Source organism: Malus sylvestris, chromosome 6, assembly GCF_916048215.2.
Source record: "Malus sylvestris chromosome 6, drMalSylv7.2, whole genome shotgun sequence".
In the NCBI taxonomy this organism is placed as follows: Eukaryota; Viridiplantae; Streptophyta; class Magnoliopsida; order Rosales; family Rosaceae; genus Malus; species Malus sylvestris.
The window spans coordinates 25,643,940-25,655,969 of NC_062265.1; the positions used below are offsets into that span (position 1 = coordinate 25,643,940).

The 12,030-nt window shown below is 41.5% G+C and overlaps 1 long non-coding RNA gene across 1 annotated transcript; it reads right to left on the reverse strand.

The window, feature by feature from the left end:
• Positions 1 to 214: 214 nt before the first annotated feature.
• Positions 215 to 1,641, reverse strand: LOC126626537 (uncharacterized). The gene is made up of 3 exons (XR_007624717.1): positions 1,194 to 1,641; positions 974 to 1,058; positions 215 to 620 (listed from the first exon to the last, which is right to left on the reverse strand). It is a non-coding gene; the product is annotated as an uncharacterized LOC126626537 (long non-coding RNA).
• Positions 1,642 to 12,030: the final 10,389 nt, after the last annotated feature.

A 12,030-nucleotide genomic window follows, 5' to 3' on the forward strand; every position in this document is an offset into this window, starting at 1 on the left:
AGAAAAAGCTGAATAAAAACGGACTGTGCATGATTTTAGAGACATGTCTTTTTTTCCGTCTCAATTTTTTTTTTCACACAAATTGTAGCATGCGTGGTAATATGTGGAACTATAATCAGTTAACAATTTAATTACATAATTATTTTATTTTGCGGGTGAAGAAATTTGAATTTAAAACATCTTATATAATGAATCAATAATCAATCAATTAAAGTTTCCAAAACAAAAAAAATCAATCAATTAATTAAACGAATGAATGTCCCCAAATTAATAATATTGGGCCGGCAGTAGAGAGTTGGCATAAGAAATGGATAACAGGAGATTATTTTGCTTACGCTATGACAGAAAACGAAAAAGAAGCCAACCAGAGATTATTTTGCTTACGCTAACCAACAGGAGACAGTTGAAATACTTATTCTAAGCACAAGAACTACTTATCAACTATATGAATTGGAGACGCAGTCACAAAGCATTAGCTCCGGCTACACCTTGCAGAATTACGAGAAAACAGACATATCAGCATGCAACCCAGCGCACCAGATACTACTGCCATTGCAAAGTACATAAACAATATCAACGGAGCAAATCACCCACCACCCGCTCGTACCACTTGGCCATTACTGATTTATGAAAGTAGACACATTTGGTCAAAATACATAAATAATTAGATGCCAAAGAACTCAACCCAAATCAAAAGCACCCAAAACCACATAATTCAAGAAAACTAAAATTACACACAAAATTGACAATCTTTGTAGTAGAACACAATCGAAAAATCGAGTTACAAAGCTAAATATAAGCAATTCTTGGAGAAATTAGCAAACACATTTCGATTTCTATTTCCCAACACTCGATTCATTAACTACCAAAAATCCAACAACCAAAATGCATAAAACACTGGAAAAACAGTAATCAAACACGAAAACAACAATTCAAAACATACCCATTTCACCAAAACAAAAATTAAACATACCCATGAAGTTATTTCTGAGGTCACCTTGTGCGACTTAGATCCATCCATGACGGGCGATGATTCTTGCCCTTGCTTGCCCTAGATTCTGCAATTTCAAATGGGTGTAAACAAACAGAGGATTAGAACTTTAGCGACAAGGGTTGAACGATTTCTCAGAATCCAACATACTAATAAATTTCCCACAAATAAAAAAGAAAACAGGAAAATTGGAGAATCAGACCTTCATCTTCTTCTCACCCAGTAGCCATAACACACCCTTTTCCTCTTTGCCCTCTTTCTGCGGTTCTTCAATTTTGGTTTTGTAAATGGATGCGGGAGTGGGGAAGAAGAAGTAGATGGGAGGGACGAAACGGAAGGGGCGAAGCAGAGATGGTCTTGGCGAGTCCCATGGTTGGGGAGGGTCTCGCGAGTCTTATCGTTTGTAGCCAAAATTTAGTCTCTACTTTCAAAAATATCAATTTTTATAATATCTTTCAAATATAGCCAAAAACCAACTTGAATCAACCTAAATACCCTTATAATAAAACCAATTTGCAAAAGCTAAAACCTATTTAATCTTCTGCGTTTGTTCAAACTTCAAAGATGGAGACTAGAGTTAAACAAAATGAAAATAGACGGATACTGCAGAGGCTCCGCCTCTACAAGTTCCACTGGTGAATACATGAGTTAATTGGATAGCAATTAAAGGACGATAAATGTCTATAATTTTTTCGGTTCCATTTTTTTATTTTTCTTTTGGTTCCATACTGATGCAGTGAATAAGGAGTTTATACAATGGGGCTTTTGGTATTTTAGTGTTCATCTATTCCGTTAATTATTAATTTGAGATTCCTGTATCTTAGGTTGTGATGTAATGTTTTGTAGTAATTTTGATGCATTGTGTTTGTACCATATTTGACCAATCCCGAAACTACTGAGCACCGGTTAACGTTATACCGTCAAGGACCCAGAAGAGTTTCCCTCCAACCAGGAAGCCAATCACAGCGCGACACGTGTCGACATCAGAAGCCAATCATAGTGCGACACGTGTTAACATCAGAAGCCAATCACAACACGACACGTGTCAATGTCAGAATGAAACTAGAAACTCTCTTCTATAAATAAAGATCATTTTCTCACAATATTAGTATTCACTAAATGAGAGCTTGAACCTATGTACTTGTGTAAACCCTTCACAATTAATGAGAATTCCTCTACTCTGTGGACGTAGCCAATCTGGATGAACCACGTACATCTTGTGTTTGTTTCCTTATCTCTATCCATTTACATACTTATCCACACTAGTGACCGGAGTAATCTAGCGAAGATCACAAACTTGACACTTTTTGTTCTACCAAAGTTCTCATTGATTTTGTGTATCAACATTTGGCGTCGTCTGTGGGAACGACACTTATTCCCACTCTCTTCAGCTTTGTTAAGTTGGTTTCCACCATTCGTACACTCTCTTTTGACCAGGCATCCCTCTCCAACATGGGGAGCGAAAGAAGCCACATCACGCAAAATGACACCCATCTTGCACTTAGTGCGAAACAACGAAAAAATGAAGGAAAGAAGGTTGCTCTTCAAGCTAAAGTCGATGAGCTAGAAACTCAGAACAACAAGATAGCAATGAAGAATGAGGTCCTCCAGGAGCAGTATGAGAAGGTCTTTGAGACACTCCACGAAACTAGGCGTACTCAAGCACACGAACATTAACCATCATCTGGGTGCTCCCCAACACGAAGGGTCACCTTCTTTCGACATGGGTATCCCTGATGAAGAGCAAGCTAATCATTAAAACATTGATCAACATGAGACTTCTCTCAACCCAGTTGCTTCGACTCGAAGCAGGAGAAGTGGAGAAAGACACCTCCTTGCAGAAGGGTTGGAAGGATCGAAAGCCGTTTATCGTGACTGCCGAGACTTCCTAAAGCAACGTCGAGATAATCCCCTCCATATATGCTCAAAGATCAATGACCCAAGGGTTTCTAAAAAACTCGGTCCCCTCCCACAACTCAGGCCAGTTGCCAATCTAGGGAAGGAAGAACAGGTCCCAGAGGAACATGAAAGTACAGGGGACTCTGAGGTATTCCGATAAACTCGCCCTAAAAGTCAGTACGGCGAGTCCAAGGAAAAATCACACGGCCTTGCTCAAACTTTCCTATTTCCAAGAGGCGATGGAGACTTACGAAAGAAAATCCCAGTGGTACATGACTCCACTCAAGACCCCCTTGTCCTACAGCTCCTTGATGAAGTAAACAAGTTGAAGGCCGAACGTCAAGCCGAGATACCTGACTGGAACCAACCCAGGCTTGGCCCTCTCACAATGAGGATCCTTGACACCCCCTTCAAGCGAAGATAAAACAAAAGCTTGGTTTACAACTCTATATTGAAAGGGAGGACCTAATTGAATACCTTAACTTCTTTGAGTCCACCATGGCATATCAAATGCACACCGACGAAGAGCGATGTCTTCTCTTCCCTTCCACCTTTTCTAGCGGAGCTCTAAATTGGTATTGTCGTCTTTCACCTGAGACAGTAAACTCATTTGAGGAACTGAGGAAATTGTTTGTTTCTCAACACATCTTCCAGACCGATCGCTTGCATTCTGTAGATAACTTGTACGCTATTCGCCAGAAGTCGGACGAGTCACTACGAGGGTATGCTGGTCGTTTCGGCAATGAGTATTATCGCTGTGCTGAGGCAGATGACAAGACCGCCCTCAAGGCCTTCACGGCAGGCCTACGTGATTGTTTCTTCAAGTACATGATCAATGCCAACACTTGGAAGACTTACTCTAAGGTGATGGCATAGGCTTACAACCATGCCTCCGCCTAGATAAGGACATATCAAGGGAAAGCCTCCACAACCACCCTTTATCAGCAAGTAGGGAGTGGAAGCCAGATCCAACCAAATGAGAAGACCTCGACCTTCCAAATGGCATCAGTGCCTCCTCCTGCCTTACTTAATACTTTGCCAAGTCAACAGACATATCAATCTCAGGGCAAAAGGAAAGATTTCCATCCTCACCAGTCTCATTTTAGTAAAAGGAGTAAGGGACACTACCGCGATAACCAAGGGTATCGCCATGATAATCCCCGACCCCAGGCAGTCAACACAGTGGGTCAAGCACATGTCAGGATAGCCCCTACCCCGAGGTATTAGGCATACACATCTTTGAACGCCACATGCGTGGCCATTTACCCCAGCATAACACACTTGATACCGAAGTCAAAGCCGAGGCACTCGGATTACAAGCCCACGAAGAACATGGGCATGTTTTGATGCTACCACGAGCATAACGGCCATGACGGCAAGAAGTGTATCACCCTTCGTGATCATATTGAAGCTTTGGCACGTGAAGGAAAAATTGATCAATTCCTCCTTCACCCTCCAAGGGGTAACCGTAACCAACGCTAGGTGAATGTGATATATTCCATAAGTGGTGGCACACCCATATCTAAATCTTCCAACAGGGCCATGAAAAATAGTGAACGAGCTTTAAGGTCTGGCCACCAAGTGTTTCACGTGGAAGACATCAGGGGAGGTAAGTATCAAAAGCCTAACTGGGATCCAATATGTTTCTATCCTGAGGAAGAAAGAGGTATCATCTACCCTCACAATGACCCACTGATCATGGAAGCTCACATAGCCAACTTTGAAGTATGACGAATCCTGGTAGACACGGGGGCTTCGGTCAATATCATGTTTGTTGAAGCTTTCAGGGCACTTAATGTAGCTGAACACTTACTCGATCGCTCGATTTCCTCTTTGATAAGCTTCTCCGGTGATATCGTGCAACCTTTGGGGAGCATACACTTACCTTTCACCATTGGTACATGCCCTTACACAGTTACCATTACCACTAACTTCCTGGTGGTTGATTGCTTAACGACATACAATGTCATCTTTAGACGTACATGCATCAATGATCTCAAGGCCATGGTATCCACACATATATTATTGATGAAATTTCCAACCCCCTATGGCAATGGTTACATCAAAGGAGATCAACTTAGTGCACGATCATGTTACAACACTTCGGTCAAGCAACATCACCTGTCTGTGCCCAAGGAAACCCTTTCTATACATGACCAAGTCATAAAGACCAGCCCAGACGAAGCCAACTTGGATATTCACGGTGGCAACAGTCAACCCGACGATCCTCGAGATGACTTTTTCACCCAGCAAGCACAACCCGCTGAAGAGTTGGAGAATGTCTCTATCTCAAAAGATTATCCGGATCGCATGGTAAAGATTGACACCACCTTGTCACCACCCATTCGATTGGCATTGATCTATTTTTTGCAAGAGAACACTGAGGTCTTCACTTGGTCACACGAGGACATGATAGGCATCTCTCCCGATATCATCTGTCATCGCTTAAGTATTGACCCCAAGACCAAGCCAGTGAGACAGATGCGAAGATCTTATGACGCTAAACGGTACGAGGTAATAAAGGCAGAAGTTGAAAAACTCAAAGGCATAGGCTTCGTCTGCGAAGTCAATTATCCAACGTGGGTAGCAAATGTTGTCCTTGTTAAGAAGAATGCTACCAAGGAAAGTCTTCTGCTCCAAAAGGTCTTGTGGAGAATGTGTGTCGATTACATCGACCTAAACAAAGGATGCCCGAATGATAGTTTTCCTATTCTTCTCATAGACAGACTTATAGACTTTACGGTAGGGTGTGAACTCTTGAGCTTCATGGATGTTTAATCAGGATACAACTAAATCCTCATGAACCCTCCAGACCAAGAACACACAGCCTTCACTACTGACAGGGGACTATATTGCTATAAAGTCATGCCCTTCGGCCTAAAAAATGCAGGAAGGACTTATCAGAGACTGGTCAATTCAATGTTCGCCGAACAGATTGGGAAGAGCATGGAAGTTTACGTTGATGATATGCTAGTCAAGAGCAAACATGCTGACCAACACATCACCAACCTATCTGAAACTTTCACCATTCTGAAAAGGTATCAAATGAGGTTGAACCCCAACAAATGTGCCTTCGGCGTAGGCATTGGCAAATTCTTAGGCTTTATGATAAGCCAATGAGGCATTGAGGCTAAGCCCGAGAAGATCAAAGCAATCTTCGACATGAAGGAACCGGTAACTTCAAAAGACATCCAGAGCCTTACTGGCAAGGTGGCAGCTTTAACTAGGTTTTTCTTTAAGGCCACAGATAGATATGCTCATTTATTTAAAGCATTTAAGGGAAGTAAGAAGTACATTACATGGACTGATGAATGTGCTGAGGCATTCAAGAACCTCAAAGACTACATGAGTAAAGCCCATATGCTCTCCAAACTTGAGATTGGTGACACACTCATTATCTATCTGTCGGTATCGGCTTCAGCAGTAAGTTCCGTTCTCATTCGAAATGATGGTAATGTCGAACGACCTATCTACTACACTAGAAAGGCCTTACAAGATGTGGAGACACGATACTTGAACATTGAGAAATTAGCTCTAGCATTGGTCATGTCTGCTCGAAAACTTCGCCCTTACTTCCAAGCACACTCCATTATCGTGCTTACCAATCATCCTCTTCGACAGATACTCCAAAGTCCTGACACTTCTGGGCGAATGATCAAATGGGTGATAGCATTGGGTGAGTTTGACATCTCCTACCAACTAAAGCCAGCTGAGAAGGGACAAGCAGTGGCAGACTTCATCGCCGACTTCACATATCTTGTTAACATTGTTTCTACGCCTAAATAAATGGTTTCATTATCCTCGGAAACTCATAAAATAGAACCAACAGCCCCATCATGGAGTTTATATATTGATGGCTCATCCAACCAACAGGGTTGTGGAGCATGACTAGTCCTTACGACCCCTGACAAAGTGGCGATGGAGTATGCTCTTCGTTTCAATTCAAAGTGTCAAATAATGAGGTCGAATTTGAAGCCCTCCTATCAGGCTTATGTTTGGCCAAACACCTTGGGGTAAAACGAATTGATATCTTCAGTGACTCCCAATTGGTGGTTAACCAGGTCATTAACAACTTTGACGCTAAGGATAGCTCTATGGCAGCATATCTAGCACAAACACAATTGTTGCTCAAACACTTCCACTACCAGATCACCCAAATTCCTTGAGCGGCAAATAGTCATGCATATGCTTTGGCTCGCCTCGCCTCAGTGGTGGAAGACAAGATTGGGAGAAAAATTCAAGTCGAATTGTTGGCAGCAACAAGCATCATGGCTGCGGAAGTGTGCAACTTACAACAGTGGGATAGTTGGATTACCTTGATTTATAGATTCATAGCTCATGGTACCCTTCCAAATGACAAAGTCTAAGCTAAACAGATTCGATACAACGCTACCTGTTACTTAATCATTAATGACCAACTCTACAAGCAAGGTTTTGACCTACCATACCTAAGATGCCTTACGCCCGCAGAGGCGGAAACTGTCATTCGGGAAATACATGAAGGAGTCTGCGGAGATCATGCTGGATCTCAATCCCTAGCACACAAGGCTTTTCGCCAAAGATATTACTGGCTAACACTCCACCAAGATACCATCAGAATATCCCACTCATGTGATAAGTGTCAAAGCTACGCAACTATTCCTCACTCCCCTCCTGAACCGCTCACTCCTATGATCAGCCCTTGGCCCTTCGCCCATGAGGACTTGATTTGATCGGCCCAATGCTTCCAGGGAAGGGCAAGGTTCGTTAGGTAATCGCTACAGTTGACTACTTCACAAAGTGGGCCGAAGTATAACCCTTGGCAACCATTACTGAGGCAAAAATATAAGACTTCGTATGGAATAACATCCTTTGCAGATTCGGCATTCCCAATGCGATAGTCATTGACAACGGGCGACAGTTCGACAACAATAAGTTCAGGATGTTCTGCTCTAAGTTCAACATCAACTTATGTTTTGTCTCCCCAACTCATCCCCAGTCTAATGGACAAGTTGAAACCATCAACAAAATAATCAAGCGAACTTTGAAAACCAGCTTGGACAAGGCTAAAGGTTGTTGGCCAGAATTTGTACCCCAAGTTCTTTGGTCATACCGTACTTCGTATCGGACATCAACAAGAGAAACCTTATTCTCACTTGCTTTTGGTACAGAGGCAGTTGTCCTAGTTGAGCTTGAGCAAGCAACGTTCCAAGTCCAGAACTACGTGCAAAACAAAAATGATAAACAACTTTCCCTCAACTTAGATCTAGTTGAAGAACATAGAAACCAGACTCACTTGAGGAATGTCGCCTACAAGCAGCGCATCTCCAACTACTATGACTCAAGGGTCAAACCTCGTTCTTTCAAAGTGGAGGACTGGGTATTGAAGAAAATATTACCCTGCGACAGAGTCCTGAGTGAAGGAACACTTAGTCCAAACTGGGATGGACCGTTTGAAGTTGTTGGCATCAGTCGCCCTGGCTTCTACAAGCTTAGAAGATCCGATGGCAAGACCCTTGGCCATCCATGGAACGCTGATCACTTGAAGTACTATTACAAGTAAACTCACATTGTACAAGTGTTAAGCTTCAGCCGTTCGGTATCCTATGTAACGAAGACTATTTGGCATGAATCCAATAAAGAGGTGATTTAGATAACTTGGTCCTAATCCTCTTACATTCCTAGCAATGAAACACTCGGGTTCAAAGCTTCAACATGAATGCTTCCAACATGAAACAAAGTCTAAGTATATGTCAACAAGACTATACAAATAAACGAACAGTTTCACAGTATATTCATTCAATCATACACTCCAACACATTCATACATAAGCCAACTGTGCTTTGAAAGGGTTCAACATACTTTGTGTCATTCGACACTTGTTACAATGTGCCTAAACACCTTGCCATTATTCTCACCAACCAGGTGATGAAATGTAAAGAAGGAACTCATCTTCATGCCACCAACCAGGTAATGAAATGTACAATCCGTACTCTCCTTTATGCCACCAACCAGGTGATGAAATGTACAACCCGTACTTTAATATCATTTGGCAACTTGCCACTCATGCCACCAACTAGGTGAAGAAGGAACTCGTCTTCATTCCACCAACCAGGTGATGAAATGTACAACCCGTACTCTAATATCATTTGGCAACTTGCCATTCATGCCACCAACCAGGTGATGAAATGTGATGAAAGGTGATAAAGGAACTCACATTCGTACCACCAACCAAGTGATGAAAACAACTCACCATTTATTCCACCTACTAGAAGACAAATGGTATAACTTGTACATGTGAACTCCTAGCATTCACAAATAATAAAAAACCCTCAAGCTTGACAACTCAACTCAAATAGTCACAAACAAAGTCTTATTGCAAGCCAACAACAACTTCAGTGCATGTCATACGAAGATCAAGCTATTCAACCCTATTGCATCTGCTTCAGACATTTCCCATCTGTAACAATGCAAACACTACAACTCGTAGAAAGCTTCACACATTCTTGATCAAGACAGTGTGAAGCAAAACCAATTAGTGGTGCCAACAAGAGCTTTATCAAAGGAGTTCAACCACAATTCTCAAAAGCTTCACACACTCCTGATCAAGACAGTGTGAAGCAAAACCAATTTATGGTGCCAACAAGAGCTTCATTAATGGAGGGCAACCACAATTCTCAAAAGCTTCACGCATTCTTAATTAAGACAGTGTGAAGCAAAACCAATTTGTGGTGCCAACAAGAGCTTCATCAATGGAGGGTAACCACATCTTGATCAAGATAGTGTGAAGCAAAACCAATTTATGGTGCCAACAAGAGCTTTATAAATGGATGGCAACCACAATTCTCAAAAGCTTCACACACTCTTGATCAAGACAGTGTGAAGCAAAACCAATTTATGATGCCAACAAGAGCTTCATCAATGGAAGGCAACCACAATTCTCAAAAGCTTCACACACTCTTGATCAAGACAGTGTGAAGCAAAACCAATTTATGGTGTCAACAAAAGCTTCATAAATGGAGGCCAACCACCATTCTCAAAAGCTTCACACACTCTTGATCAAGACAATGTGAAGCAAAACCAATTTATGATGCCAACAAGAGCTTTATCAAATGAGGGCAACCACAATTCTCAAAAGCTTCACACACTCTTAATCAAGACAGTGTGAAGCAAAAACAATTTATGGTGACAACAAGAGCTTCATCAATAGAGGGCAACCACAATTCTCAAAAGCTTCACACACTCTTGATCAAGACAGTGTGAAGCAAAACCAATTTATGGTGCCAATAAAAGCCTCATCAAAGGAGTTCAACCACAATTCTCAAAAGCTTCACACACTCTTGATCAAGACAATGTGAAGCAAAACCAATTTATGGTGCCAACAAAAGCCTCATCAAAGGAGTTCAACCACAATTCTCAAAAGCTTCACATACTCTTGATCAAGACAGTGTGAAGCAAAACCAATTTATGGTGCCAACAAAAGTTTTATCAATGAATGGCAATTACAACTCGTAGAAAGCTTCACGCACTCTTGATCAAGATTGTTTGAAGCAAATTCAATTTATATGGTTCATCCAAACCTTCGACTGCTACAAGGTGTGGCTTGCATCACAATCTCTTGCTTAACAGTGTGGAAGCAAAATTTGTATACGTTGTCTCTCCCACATTTTCAAATTTCTAATTTTAACAAAAAAAAAAGAAAAAGAAAGGAAATTGGGAATTCAACAAAGTTTCACCACAAAAGCTTCACCAACAAAAGCTGAATTCATCAATGGAGGACAACTACAAATTCTTAAAAGCTTCACACTATCTTGATTAAGATAGTGTGAAGCAAAATCAATTCATGGTACCCTACAAAGCTTCACCACAAAAGCTTCATCAATGGAGGACAACTACGAATTCTCAAAAGCTTCACACTATCTTGATCAAGATAGTGTGAAGCAAAATCAATTCATGAAACCCAACAAAAGTTTCAACTCCAAAGCTTCACCTACAAAACTTCAACTCTAAAGCTTCACCTACAAAAGCTTCACCCACCCACAAAAACTTCACCTACAAAAGCTTCACCCATAAAAGCTTCACCCACAATAGCTTCACCCACAATAGCTTCACCCATAAAAGCTTCACTAACAAAAGCTTCACTAACAAAAGCTTCACCCACAAAAGCTTCACCCACCACAAAAACTTCACCTACAATAGCTTCACCTACAAAAGCTTCACCAACAAAAGCTTCACCCACAAGCTTCACCCACAAGCTTCACCCACAAAAGATTCACCCACCACAAAAGTTTCACCCACAAAAGCTTCACCCACAAAAGCTCCCCCCACCACAAAAGCTTCACCCACAAAAGCTTCCCCCACCACAAAAGCTTCCCTCACAAAAGCGTTCCCCACCACAAAAGTTTCACCCACAAAAGCTTCCCCCACCACACAAGCTTCACCCACCATAAAAGCTTCACCCACAAAAGCTTCACCTACAAAAGCTTCACCTACAAAAGCTTCCCCCACCACACAAGCTTCACCCACCATAAAAGCTTCACCTACAAAAGCTTCACCTACAAAAGCTTCCCCCACCACACAAGCTTCACCCACCATAAAAGCTTCACCTACAAAAGCTTCACCCACAAAAGCTTCCCCCACCACACAAGCTTCACCCACCATAAAAGCTTCACCTACAAAAGCTTCCCCCACCACACAAGCTTCACCCACCATAAAAGCTTCACCTACAAAAGCTTCACCCACAAAAGCTTCCCCCACCACACAAGCTTCACCCACCATAAAAGCTTCACCTACAAAAGCTTCACCTACAAAGCTTCAACACAAAAGCTTTACCTACAAAAGCTTCACACCATCTTGATCAAGATAGTGTGAAGCAAAATCAATTCATGGTATCCAACAAACCTTCAACCTCAAAGCTTCACCTACAAAGTTTCACCTATAAATCTTAATATATATATATATATATATTTTTTTTTTTCGGAAATTCCAAAATTCAGAAATTCCAAAATTCCAAAATTCCAAAATTCCAAAAAAAAAAAAAAAAATTGCCTAGGCCTCCTCTTCTTTAGGCCTAACAACTTTCATAACAAATATATATAAAGGAGGAGTTTTGGGCTACCACTTAGAAAGGAAAATGGTGAAATTTTGTTAATTTGGAAACT